The sequence below is a fragment of the Sus scrofa genome, chromosome 10 (assembly GCF_000003025.6).
Source record: "Sus scrofa isolate TJ Tabasco breed Duroc chromosome 10, Sscrofa11.1, whole genome shotgun sequence".
Taxonomy (NCBI): Eukaryota; Metazoa; Chordata; class Mammalia; order Artiodactyla; family Suidae; genus Sus; species Sus scrofa.
The window spans coordinates 42,054,445-42,068,254 of record NC_010452.4 but is presented as its reverse complement, the minus strand read 5'-3'; the positions used below and the strand labels follow the sequence as shown (position 1 = coordinate 42,068,254).

At 37.2% G+C, this 13,810-nt stretch overlaps 1 protein-coding gene and 1 long non-coding RNA gene across 2 annotated transcripts in view; both read right to left on the bottom strand.

Moving 5' to 3' along the window:
- The window catches only part of ZEB1 (zinc finger E-box binding homeobox 1), a 203,026-nt gene that overhangs the window by 147,885 nt on the left and 41,331 nt on the right, over positions 1–13,810 (bottom strand).
- LOC110255584 overlaps positions 1–13,810 on the bottom strand; it is a 90,535-nt gene that overhangs the window by 36,760 nt on the left and 39,965 nt on the right. The window contains exons 2-3 of the long non-coding RNA XR_002336134.1: positions 6,341–6,382; positions 4,584–4,739 (exon numbers count right to left, since the gene is read on the bottom strand). This is a non-coding gene — a long non-coding RNA (uncharacterized LOC110255584). The remainder of the gene's footprint in view (positions 1–4,583; positions 4,740–6,340; positions 6,383–13,810) is intronic.

Genomic DNA, 13,810 nt, shown 5'->3' with positions numbered 1-13,810 from the left:
GCTCATGTTCACTTCTTAGTACCTTAGAAACCTGAAGACTTTTCCATAGCAGTTTTTTATTTTATTTTTTATGGTTTTCATTTTAGGACTGCACCCACAGAATGTGGAAGATCCCAGGCTAGGGGCTAAATGGGAGCCGTAGCCACTGCCTTACACCACAGCAACAGCAATGCCAGATTTGACCCACATCCACGACCTACACCATAGCACATGGCAATGTCAGATCCTTAACCCACTGAGCGAGGCCAGGGATTGAACCCACAGCCTCATGGATACTAGGTTTGTAACCTGCTGAGCCACAAGAGGAACTCCTGTTTCTTAATTTAAGTAAGCTATACAAAAGCCAAAACTATTTCAGTCCCTATTAATTTCTAAGATTCATTCTCAAAGAGTTTCTGTCCAATTTTTTTTTTTGTCAAAATGAGTAACAATTTCATGAAGAAAGTAAACTGATTAAATGCTCATTAGCACATTACAGATCAATTCTCAGGGTATCCTTACTGTAATTACTTGTTCACTGTCTACCTTCCCTGACAGACTATAACCTGGAGAGGGGGGGTCACATCAGTCTTATTCATAATACCTCCCCCCCGCCTCCAAATGCCTTGTGCAGTGTCTGACATACAGTAGGGTATTAGTAAAAATTTGCAGAATGAACAGGTATTTGCTCTTTTATCTCTCACATTTATTTAGTAAAAAAGTGGGATGGACGGGGAGTTTGGGGTTAGTAGATGCAAACTATCACATTTAGAATGGATAAGCAATGGGATCCTGCTATACAGCACAGAGAATTTATATCCAGTCTCTTGGGATAGACTATGATGGAAGACAGTATGAAAATGAGAATGTGTGTATATATATATATATATATATATATATATATATATATATATATGACTGGGTCACTATGCTGTACAGCAGAAACTGACACAACACTGGAAATCTAATTAAAAAAAGACCCCTAGAAGTAGTAGCTTAATATTGCTAGTAACATTTATTTCACATAAAATTTTATATATTTATATTATTACTAATACACTATTTTTTAAGATGTACCACAATTTTTCTTCAAAAAGTCCTTGTGATTTTTATCAGCAAGACTTCCTTCTTTATAAACCTGTCAGAGATTCTTAAAAGAATGGATCTTGAAAGGTATTCTATTTTACCTTCTACATGTAAGAAGTGCTTTCTATTGAGCTGAAAATGAACTTTTCCCCTCCCACAACTATAAATAACTTCAATTAAAATTTACCTTTCTCAAACTTCCAATTTCACACCATTGCTAGTCACCATTTCTTCTAACAGCAGTAGCCCCAAAACAGAAGCCACTGTATTACAACACACCAATCAGACAGATTTGCTATACTGAAGTTACATAAACATTGATGATTATGAGTAGACCTTTGTTTGCTTAGAAACAAAGGCCATTTTTCACTCATTTGAGTAAAAGAAATGTTATATATCACCTTTTTAAAACATCTTTGTGTGGCCAAATGCCCAATTCTCCACGTGACCTCATGGACCAATCAAAGCCAACTGCATGGAACCAAAAAAAAACCGTCCAGGAAATGTTATATCATGGAAACGGCAAGGCATGTTACCCAGGCAGGACCATTTCCCTCATGACACTTCTCCTGGGAGCATGGAAAGGACATCTTTCTCCCAGCAATGACAAGTGAACTGCCTTAAGAGCTGGGCTAAGATCCTCAACTCAGAATACTTGAAACAGAGCTTGGTGACCTCCTTTTGAGTATGTCCAGGAAAAACTTAGAAGTCACTGCAGAGACTGAATTCAACGTAATAATTTTGAGGGAAAAATTAACAACAGCCTTCATTTGGTCTGCCACTTGAGAAAGACATATTTACTTAATATTTTATTGATTGATTGATTGATTTTTGGCTACACCTGCAGCATGTGGAATTTCCCAGGACAGGAATCAACCCTGCGCCACAGCTTCACCAATGCCAAGTCCTTAACCCACTGCACCACCAGGGAACTTCCTATTTAATATTTTAAATAGTTCATATATTTTAGTAGCTATTAGGTAAAGATCGCTTCTATTATAAAAGTAAGCTTTTTTTAATTTGAGAGTCATACTAGATTGTATGCTCCAGTTTGTTTATAAGATGAATAAAGAAAAGCAAGTTTTCAATAAGGTTTTTGAAAATGTTGAGAGGTCTAACATATGAAAACAACTAATTTTATCAAGTTTCGAACATCACTAGTGTCCTTCCTTTAGACGAGATTTTCTCTGTCCTATAGAAAAAGTGCAAAAACTTGGGCATCCAGATGCTCTACAATTTTATCTTCAAAAATTTAATTAACATGTATGTTTTAGAATAAATGATATAAGAAGCATAAATTTACATTCTTTTATTTTCAAAAAGGAATAAGAGTTAAGGAAACCATACTATTATTAAAAAATGTCTACATGTGGATTTCCCATTGTAGCTCAATGGGTTAAGGACCCAACATAGTTTCGGTGAGTACATGCGTTTAATCCCTGGTCTTACTCCGTGGGTTAAGAATCCACGTTGCTGCAAGCTGCAGTGTAGGTCACAGATGTGGCTCGGATCCAGTGTTGCTGTGACTGTGGTGTAGGCCTCAGCTGCAGCTCCAATTTGACCCCTGGCCTGGGAACTTCCACATGCCACAGGTGCGGCAGTAAAAAGAAAAAAAAATCTGCATGTAACAAACTCAGTGATGTAAAATGAGTGGTAAGCAATTCCCTGTTCAGGCTTGACACAAGAATGGAAGAGTTGCTAAGGAGAGGACAGCAGTTATTTTATGGTCAACTCCCTTTAATAAACTTAAGTTTAGCTGAAGAAATCAGGGTCTTCATTGACTGCATTCAATCCTAAATGCTAAAGGATCCTAAAAGAATTACCTTTAGAAAATGAAATTCTCACAATAGAACACTGTTTTGACAAGGCTTTGTTGTAAATTCTTAAGAAATCTAAGAAAATAAGATCGCAGCATAAAAAAAAGTCTCACTCCATGGTTAGAATTTCTGCATGTTTCAATTAGAAGACATTCATTTAATAGGTTGTAAATTTTAAAAGTTCAAAAAAAAAAATCACCAGTTCACCTTAATAAATCAATGTGAGTTCCTCGCTTTACTTACACACCAATCATACTGCTTCTCCTCTCATGGCTTATTTTACACCTTTCCATAGCATTGGTTCCAGCTGCAGTTTTACATTTGCCTGTGTAATTTTATCTACACTGTAATTACTGTCTACATTGGGAGTTCAAGAGCAGTTGGGAAGTATCTCTGTTTTTAATCACATCATTTTATTCTCAGCACCCAGCTGAATGGATGGCACACAGCAGACAGTCTATAAAAATTTGAATTACCAGATAGATGGATTAAAGTACAGACACCGCCATCAGAAGTACTTAGTTCACTGTTGGTGTTTTAATATTTACATGATGACAGTTGCTGTGCTAGGAATTTGTCATGTGTTATTTCTGACATGTTTGTTATTAAGCTCTAGAAAACATGGTCACATTCAACTAAGATCATTTTGACACCTCTAAATGTAAAAAAAAAAAATACTCCAACTATATCAATCTCAAAAATTATAAATTTGACAACAGAATCACAATCTCTTATTAATATCTGGCCTTCATCACCCATTATCCAGTTATCATAAAGCTACGTTATCCACAGAGATACTAGAATAAACGCTAATAAACAGTGATTTTAGATTTCAACCTTTAAAAGCTACTAATTCCACTCCTGTCCAAAGTTAATATAAGCAATCATGGATCTGATGGGACAAACATCTCCAAAGAAAGGGATATATGGGAGCCAAACACAGTGAGGGTAAAAATACTGAGTTTAAGGTCCCTTGTCAGATATAAAAATGTAGCCAAATCTGAATTACATTCTCAGTGCAGATATGTATAAAGCAGGGGAGAGATGTCTGATCTTATTCCCAAAGTCTGATACTGTGCTATATTATGAGTAGCTGCTCCACTTAACTCTGGCTATATAAATATCTTACCTTGAAAATTTAATACTTTCCAAGAGGTATGGTAATAATGATACATTTTAAAGGTCTGTTAAACTAAGTGTATTTTATTATTTGATATTATGCTTTCTTTCTTCCTCCTTCTCTATCGTTTTATGAAATGGAAGTGAAAAACAAAACAAGAATCAACAGATACTACTGCAAAATTTAAATTTATGGCATTTACTTTTAGTAAGAAGCAACTATAAACTAATAGATAAATTCAGTTTGGTATAAACTTTGTTCAAGCAACATTTATAATATGCTATTTTTAAAAGATAATTAACTATGGTAGACCTACAAAAATTGAATTTGTGAAACTACATATGAACTGTATAATTGATTTTTCATACTTAATAGTCTTTTCTTATCAACATTAGGCATATAAAATCATTTCTTGTATTTATTTTATTTTAAAATATAAGTCTATAAATTCAGACATTTGGCATTAATTACGTTCTGGATTTTAAAAGTTCTAAAATTTTAATTCAGATACAATGGGTTGGTATGCTTTACACACACAAACATACACACACACACACAATAAGTTAAACATAAACGCTTACCATGGGCTTTCTTTCGAAAGTTAGTCCTTCCACAGCTTCTTCGATCTGGTCTTCCTCTGTCAAGAAGGCAGTAGCCAAATCACAAAATGACTTTTGGATGTTCACGTCTTCAGATGGAGTTTTCGGCCAACTGCCAGTTGAGAATTTAAACTGAAACTAAATTACCCAAACTTTATTAAGTTGTTTTTCACACCCACCAACGGATAATGAGCAACGACTTTAAACTGGAAAATTAAGTGAGTTGAGTTTGATTCACCTCCTTTCAAGCAGTCTTACTGTGTTTAAGAAGAAATCCAAGAACCAAAAAAATATATTTGGAGAACAATTTTAAGCAAACTTCAATCGCTTCCAGAAAAGCTGCCTCAATATTCTGTAACCCAAGATGGTATTTATTTAATGATATGTCTATAAGTTATACAGTCACAAATTTAAATTCTGTCAAGTACTGGCTCTACCTTAAAATTCACTGTAATATTTGGAAACACTTTGACAGTATCATCTACATTTATAAAATATTTATTACATCATCAACTACCTGTAGTGGTAATGCCACAAGAAGTTAAAGGTCACACAGAAGAGACACAACCCTGCCTGCAATCATCAATCTCTGCACTGAGAAGACAAAATGTCTGACCATCAACTAATTATAGTGCACAAATAACTCAGCCCCTTTTCTCTTTATTGTTTTGCTAATCTTTGTAAAGCCTTTGTTGATCATATGATTCTCACTAGGCTTTCTGATGAAGTTTTACAGTCTCTGTACTTCTCAAGTATTAGGGCTTATCACATTGTTCCCAGATGTTGTTAAGATCTATCTCAGAGCCCCCATGTCATTTCTACCCAGCTATAATAAGGTGGCTCATTTCAATATTTATTCCTGACAATTTAAGGCTTTGGCACATATACAATAGAGTAAAGCTAAAATGAAGACACGTGAGAAAAAGAAAATATGATCTTATCTTCCTAAGGTATTGCGTTTACCACTAATGAAAAACTGCCACTGAATGTCAACTGTAACAGGCCCCAAACTAAGTGCACATAACAAGATGGTTATATAAGACTCAAGTCAGAACGCTCAACACAACCTGTCTTCCCAGTCCCCACACACATGCTACGCCTCTGCTCTCTCCTCCCTCTCTCTCCCTCTTTCTCCTCCCCCCCAACACACACACAGACATGTGCACACACACATCTATCCAAGCTACACCCTGACAGACTCTCCCCTATAGGGAATCCAATAACGAGGTATCACATCAGAGAGACAATCAGGTGAATAATTAATTTATGGTTCAACCATGAGAAACCAACTGAAGAGCAAAGCCTAGAGTTTAATAAAACTGCTATGTCTCTGAGTTAATCACACTGACCCCAAACAGTTTGATATCCTGGAAACAGGTTTATTTGATTCGATAATTTCAATCCCAAATCCTTGATAGCAATAACACTTATAAACTATTCAGGGACTAATAGAGTTCTTTCCTGGTACTATGAGCTATAAAGGAAACTTTTAAACTCCTTTCTCAAGGAGCTTTCTAATATACAACTGAATATAGGCATTGTGGGAGGAGAAAGCAGCTCATGAAGATACCCAGAAGGTCAGACTTCCAAGAAAGAGACAAGCACACAGTGGCAGTTTAAATTGTTTGAATAAACTTGTCAAATGGGGGCTGACTAGAGAAGACATTATATCAAGAAGCATTTTTAAAACAGAAAATAAATCCTATTTAGCCTGATGAAACCCACAAGGCAAAACTTACTTAAATACGGAATATGACTCTGGAAGTATTCATGTCCTCAATCTAGGAGAAGATCAAAGATAAACTCCTTAGCCAAATGAAATTACAAAACAGAGAGATTTTTTAAAAATCAATCATTCAGCATAAGGGAAGCAATTCTAAATCTATTCATGTCATTCATCCTAAAGATTCTAATCATCATGGCAGTCATTTAATTTTTAATATAAGAGACATAAATGTAAAAAGTTACTATCAAGTAACAAAATCATGAACCAAAAAGGATAGAGTGATTCTCTTGGTATGAATAACATTATCAATAACATACTTACACAACAAACTAGTTTCACATTCCAGAAATGATGACATGCTTATGTAATCTTAAATATATTCAACTAGACTACTTCTAAAAGTTTTAAAATTTAATACTCCTCATTTTAATGAAGAAACAGGTCCAGTAATAGTGACATTATTTGTTCAAAGTCACACAGCTGGTCAGCAGCAAAACCAAGACCCCTTAAGAACAATATGCTTCTTTTACTACAATCAAGGAAAGAAAACAGTCATGCCTCAAAAAGAAATGTAATTTTATTAGGAAGATTTAGCCTTTTTAACCTCAATACCCAATCTCAAACATACAGATTATCAGCCTAAGAAAGTGCAAAGAGTCAAGTCATGAAGTTAGAGAAAGAAAAGTGTATGATTAATTTAAATCCAATCCTCCCTCTTTATAAGCTTTAAGGCAGACAGTCTTACACCCAAATCTTACAGACTCAGAACATGAGTCTGAGGAACATATAAAATTTAACCCAAAGTTTCTATACAAGAGACAATTTCATAGAATTTTTCATGTCCCATATTTATTTTTCCTTTACATCTGGGCATCCCATTTATCCTAAGAGGACTGTCTAGCAATTTAGGCACATTGCACAGAGAGCACTAGAAATTCAAAGTCTTACCTTCACTGCTTTATATAACTCATCCAAACCATATATAAATGAACAGTAAGAGAAGCTCAGAAAATCCAGACTTCAGGCAATATTACAAAGCCACAGTAATCAAAAGAGTGTGGTATTGGTACCAAAACAGACATACAGACCAATGGAACAAAATAGAGAACTCAGAAATAAACCCAGACACCTACGGTCAATTAATCTTTGACAAAGGAGGCAAGAATATAAAATGGGGAAAAAGACAGTCTTTTCAGCAAGTGTTGTTGGGAAAACTGAACAGTGGCATGTAAATCAATGAAACTGGAACACACTCTCACACAATGCACAAAAATAAACTCAAAATGGCTTAAAGACCTAAATGTAATACAAGACACCATCAAAATCCCGGAAGAGAACATAGGCAAAACATTCTCTGATATCAACCTTACAAATGTTTTCTCAGGTCAGTCTCCCAAAGCAACAGAAATAAAAGCAAAAATAAACCAATGGGACCTTATCAAACTGACAAGTTTTTGCACAGCAAAGGAAACCATAAAAAAAAAAATACAACTTATAGAATGGAAGAAAATAGTTTCAAATGATGCAACTGACAAGGGCTTAATCTCTAAAATACACAAATAACTTATACAATTCAACAGCAAAAAAAGCCAACAACCCAACTGAAAAACGAGCTAAAGACCTGAATAGACATTTCTCCAAAGAAGATACACAGATGACCAACAAGCACACGAAAAAATGCTCAACATCACTGATTATTAGGGAAATGCAAATCAAAACTACTGAGGTACCACCTCACACCAGTCAGAATGGCTATCATTAATAAGTCCACAAATAACAAATGCTGGAGGGGGTGTGGAGAAAAGGGAACCCTCCTGCACTGTTGGTGGGAATGTAAGCTGGTACAATCACTATGGAGAACAGTATGGAGGTACCTTAGAAAACTATACATGGAACTACCATATGGCCCAGCAATCCTAATCTTGGGCATATATCCCGACAAATCTTTCCTTGAAAAAGACACATGCATCCGCATGTTCACTGCAGCTCTATTTACAACAGCCAAGACATGGAAACAACCTAAATATCCATTGACAAATGAATGGATTATGAAGATGTGGTATACACACACAATGGAATACTACTCAGCCATAAAAAATAAAATAATGTCATTTGCAGCAACATAGATGGAACTAGAGACTCTCATACTAAGTGAAGCAAGTCAGAAAGAGAAAGACAAATACCACATAATATTAGCTATATCTGGAATCTCACATACAGCACAAATGGACCTTTCCACAGAAAAGAAAATCATGGACATGGAAAATAGACTCGTGGTTGTCAAGGGGCAGGGGGAGGGAATGGGATATATTGGGAATTTGGGGTCAATAGATGCAAACTGTGCCTTTGGAATGGATAAGCAATGAGATCCTGCTGTATAGCACTGGGAAACATGTCCAGTCACTTATGATGGAGCATGATAATGTGAGAAGAATGTATACATGTATGTGTAACTGGGTCACCTTGCTGTGCAGTAGAGAGTTGACAGAACACTGTAAACCAGCTGTAATGGAAAAAATAAAAATCATTATGAAAAAGAAAAAAAGAAGATGTGTAATTGGAAATAGAAAAAAAAATAGTCAAAACTGTTCAGATTTAGCTGGAAGGATAAAAGTTGGCCACTAACTCAATTTACATTTGTCTACTCAGTCATAATTCATAAGATGTTTCTAGTAAAACCCACCACGCTTTTTTTTTTTTTTTTTAGCTGAACTGGTCTCAAAAGTCAGAGCATTCAATGGGCAATACCTAAAAACAGTCACCAAAACTCTTCTGAACAGGCAAGGACACTAAGAAATTAGTGCCACCCACCACCAAAACAGAGTCTGTAAGTCCAAGAGCACAAAACACTTAACCATTTATTATTAATAACAGAATAAAATACTTTAGCATAGAAAAATCAAGATTTCTCTTATGCTATTAAGGCAAAAAAATACGTGCATTTGGTCACAAAGTAACATCTCAATATATTATATATATGTACGTACATTGTATATGTACGTATATGCATGTATACACTGATATTAAAGAGCAGTCTTTTTAAAATCATGCGAGTTTATTAGAAGGTGTAATATTTTAAGTTTTCTGCAATGTGCTGAGTTTGTGTGTGTGTCAATTTTTCCACCAAGAATTGTGACTGGCTTCCTAAAAGCAATACAGGGTATCCACATTTGGGTCTTGTGGTTAAAGTGTTCTGTACAGAGTTAGCATGTTGATATGACAACATACAATAGAACAAACAGCCTAATATCCCATTCACATTATTCACAGCAATCCTTGAGAAAGTATGATTTTTTTAAAACAACTAAGGAAATACATCTCATTCTTTTCATATTTTTTTACCAACATGTATGAGAAATGAAGGTAACAAGAGCATCTCACTTCCTACACTTCCTGGAACATTAGGTAAGCTAATAGTTGTGCACTACCTGAAAGAGTGCACCAGGCACATGTCAGCCTTCAAAGCTGTCAGAGCCATTGTCACCATCACCACCACCATCACCTTTGGAAGCACCTCAAAGGAATCTTAGTGAGAATTCAAAGTCCTAGGCCAGACTCCCAAAAGTTCTAATTCAATATCACATCAAAGTTGGAAAATTCTGTATTAAAGACAAAGTAAATATATATGCAAAACACTGCCTGTGCCATTATCACTTTAGGAATATGGTATCCAATGCAAAAGATGCAAAATAAAACAGAAAAACAGAAATAGCTATGGCTTTAAAAGTCCAGTAATAGCTTTACTTCCTTCTCGAACACACATGCCACCCATCCCCAAAGCCAACAGTTATTTGCCAATGAGCCAACTACTCTACAGTATAAACAGAAATGCCAAGTAAGGCGTCCCAGGTTCAACAGTTAAAGAAGCTTAAACACTTCATTCCTTCTTGGGTCCAGAGTAGCAAGCAATTTTACAAAAAACATTCTTGTGGGTAAAGTAATTATCAAATATCTGCACACTCAGCATAGGTGGTATTCTCTGCTAAGTGCTAAGAGGGACAGAAGCATGAGACACAAAACATCATCATGATCTCGTGGGGAAAATCGCCTTCCATCTTCTTTCAGGTCTCACATAAGTCCTGTTTCAGCTCATGAGTAGCACGCACTAGGAGCTCAGAGAAGGCGTTTTAATTAGGGTTGATGGGGAAGGCGTCACAGAAAAGCAAAGATCTTTGCTAGATCTCATAATAAATAAGATTTTTATAGGTAGAGATAAAGTGCATTTCGGGTCAAAGAAAACAGTGTGAGCAGAAGGCAGAAACTGGGACAACTACAGAAACTACAGGATGGCGCCTATGCTGCAAAGTGCCTACATTGCACCCTGGAAAGGACGAGCCTATCACTTGCTCTGCTGGGAAACCTAATTAGTGCTTCAGAAAACTTGTTTTGGCAATGGCATGCATAACTGGTGGATGCTATGACAGTCTAGCCCTGGTTTTGAAAAGGGACAGAGACAGGAATCTAAAAGATTATTTTAATTCATCAGCTGGCTGTGAGGAACAAAACAGTTATCAAAGGTGATTTAAGCTTTAGGTCTGGTTTTTCTGGCAACTTTTTATTCTGCCCTGTCTGTTCAGGATGAAGGCAATGGTGGACATGAGAAGCCATCACAAGCTGGCTTGGGGGTGGTCTTAGAGTGCGGGGATGAGGAATAAACTTTGGGAGCAAAGGCAGAGAGCAGTTCCAGCAAAGACCTGAAGACTGCTCCATTTGCTGGAGCCAAACGCTCAGGGCTACTTTCTCTTTATGATGCTCCAGAAGGCCTTAGGGTGTAAGAGGAAGACAGAAAAGGCAAAACACTTTAAGACAGGAATGTCTAAAAATGACAATAATCTACCCTAAAGATTATGTTCCCTGTGTTTAATAGGGCATACGAATGTATTGTGATACAGCTTACAACATATTCACAAGTTCTGCCTGTCCAGCAGAAAGGATCAACAACAAAACTTTGCTATATTCAGTACAAATAAACATACAAAACTTTGCTATATTCAGTACAATAAACATACCAAATCTCAGTTAATAAACAAAGCTCACTGATCTCAAAGTGAGAAGCTTTGCTTTGTTAAGACTGGACTTACCTTTAAATTTCACATAATTCTTTTTTTGTTTTTGTTTTTGTCTTTTCTCTTTTTAGGGCCACCACTTCCTCTAAAGCTCAGGCTCTTTCTTTGGTATCCTGCTGTTACAGCTCCATGGAGGAGGGAATCTCATCATTCAGATTACTTTCTTTTTTGCTTTTTTTTTTTTTTTTTTTTCACTTTTTAGGGCCACACTTACAGCATATTTAAGTTCCCAGGCTAGGGGCTGAATCGGAGCTGCAGCTGCCAGCCTACACCACAGCTACAGCAATGCCAGATCTGAGCTGCGTTTGCCACCTATACCTCAGCTCATGGTAACGCCGGATGTCCAAACCACTGAGCGAGGCCAGGGATCGAACCGTCCTCATGGATGCCAGTTGGGCCTGTTAACCACTGAGCCATGACAGCAACTCCCATCATATCATTATTCTTAAACATAAGAAAAATTTAAATCATATTTGATTCTCATTTAAACTTTGTCGCCATCCCACCAATGCCTGGACTTTTGGGGAAAGTTTTTAATAGGCAATTTTTGTAGAATTCCATTATAATAAACGTATGGATCATCTCAGTCAAGCAGTTCACATGACTGAGACAGTCCCTTAAAAGCAGAGGCCTATCAAAACTCAGCAGCACTAAATGTGTATTTAGTACGCTTGTTAAATGAATGATATCCTATAATCCAATCTGTAAAAGCTATGGAAAACTACAAAATTTCCTAACAACAAATGTGTCATTTCCTAGAGCTCCTACACAGGACTGTTCAGGTGACTGAAGCTCCCTGCAATGGGGCACAGCACCGTTGGGGTGCCAGGAAATGCAAAGTGGCCTTGAGGGCTCTGAGGCTTACATAGCATACTTGACCTCTAGGGTAACATTTACCTCAGCAGTCAGAAAAGAGGACTCACTAGCTTACGAACTTTTTGGAGATTTTTTTTTTTTCTTCCGCTTTTTAGGGCCACACCCGTGTCACACGGAGATTCCCATGCTAGAGGTCCAATGGGAGCTACAGCTACCAGCCTACACTACAGCCACAGCAACACCAGATCGGAGCTGTGTCTGTGACTTACACCACAGCTCACAGTACGGCCGGATCCTTAACCTACTGATTAAGGCCAGGGATCAAACCTGCAACCTCATGGATCCTAGTCGGGTTCGTTAACCACTGAGTCACAATGGGAACTCCTCTTTGGAAATATTACTAAAACATTTCAACACAATTAGCTTTATTGGCTGAAAGAGGCTTTTCCCATTTAATTAAAAATATTTTCCTGGAACTCCTACTGTAGCACAATGATATCGGCGACATCTCCACAGCACTGGAGTACAGGTATGATCCCCAGCCTGGTCCAGTGGCTTAAGGATTCAGTGTTGCTGTGGCTGCAAGATAAGTCACAACTGTGGCTCAGATCTGATTTCTGGCCTGGGAACTCCATATGCTGTGGGATGGCCAAAAAGAAAAAAAACTTTTCTTGCATCTGAATTGGCATTTTTAGTCTTCAAAAATATTCATATGTTCAACAAAATTAATCAACAATATCCTGTCATATGTCATTTATTTCTGAATAATTGAGATCTTCTTAAACGCTACCATACATTAGGTATTCTTATATATTGTACTAAAATAGACAGATGCCATTTCCAAAGCAGGTGCGTCATTTATCTTAAAACACAAGGAAAGAACCAGCATTTGCTATACTATTATCAGCACTAGGTTTTAGATCCTCAACCACAACCCTGAGAGACAGATGTAACATTGCCATTTCACAGCTGAGCGTGCTCAAGATCCCAGAGCTAATCCCAGAGCTATGCAGTGATCCAGTTACAGTTCCCATCATTATCTGCCCAGTCCAAAATCTAAGCTCATACTTTTTTTTTTTTTTTTTGTCTTTTTCGGGCCTCACCTGTGGCATGTGGAAATTCCCAGGTTAGAGATCGAATGGGAGCTACAGTTGCTGGTCTCAGCAACAACGATCCGAGCCATGTCTGCGATCTACACACAGCTCCTGGCAAGGCTGGATCCTTAACCCACGTCCTCATGGATACTAGTCAGGTTCCTTAACCATGGAGCCATGATGGGAACTCCTAAGCTCATCCTTTTTACAGTAACTCTCTAGAATACTGCCAAGTACCATACTTTAAACAAAAGGCCAGCGCTCAGGGGTGGGCACAGGTGGGGGTCACCATGTAGGCACAGTAAACATCACACAGGCCCAGAACCCTCCTCACTGCAGTGCTTGTCAAGTCTGGTAAGGATCTTCTTTCTCTTACTTAATTCACAGATAACTTTCCCCACATGCTAGCAGCCATATCAATTCATATCATGCCTTGAAAAATAGAAATACCACTTAGAAAAACTCAAAGCAACGATAGCTACTGAGAACAGTTTACTGTAAGGCTAG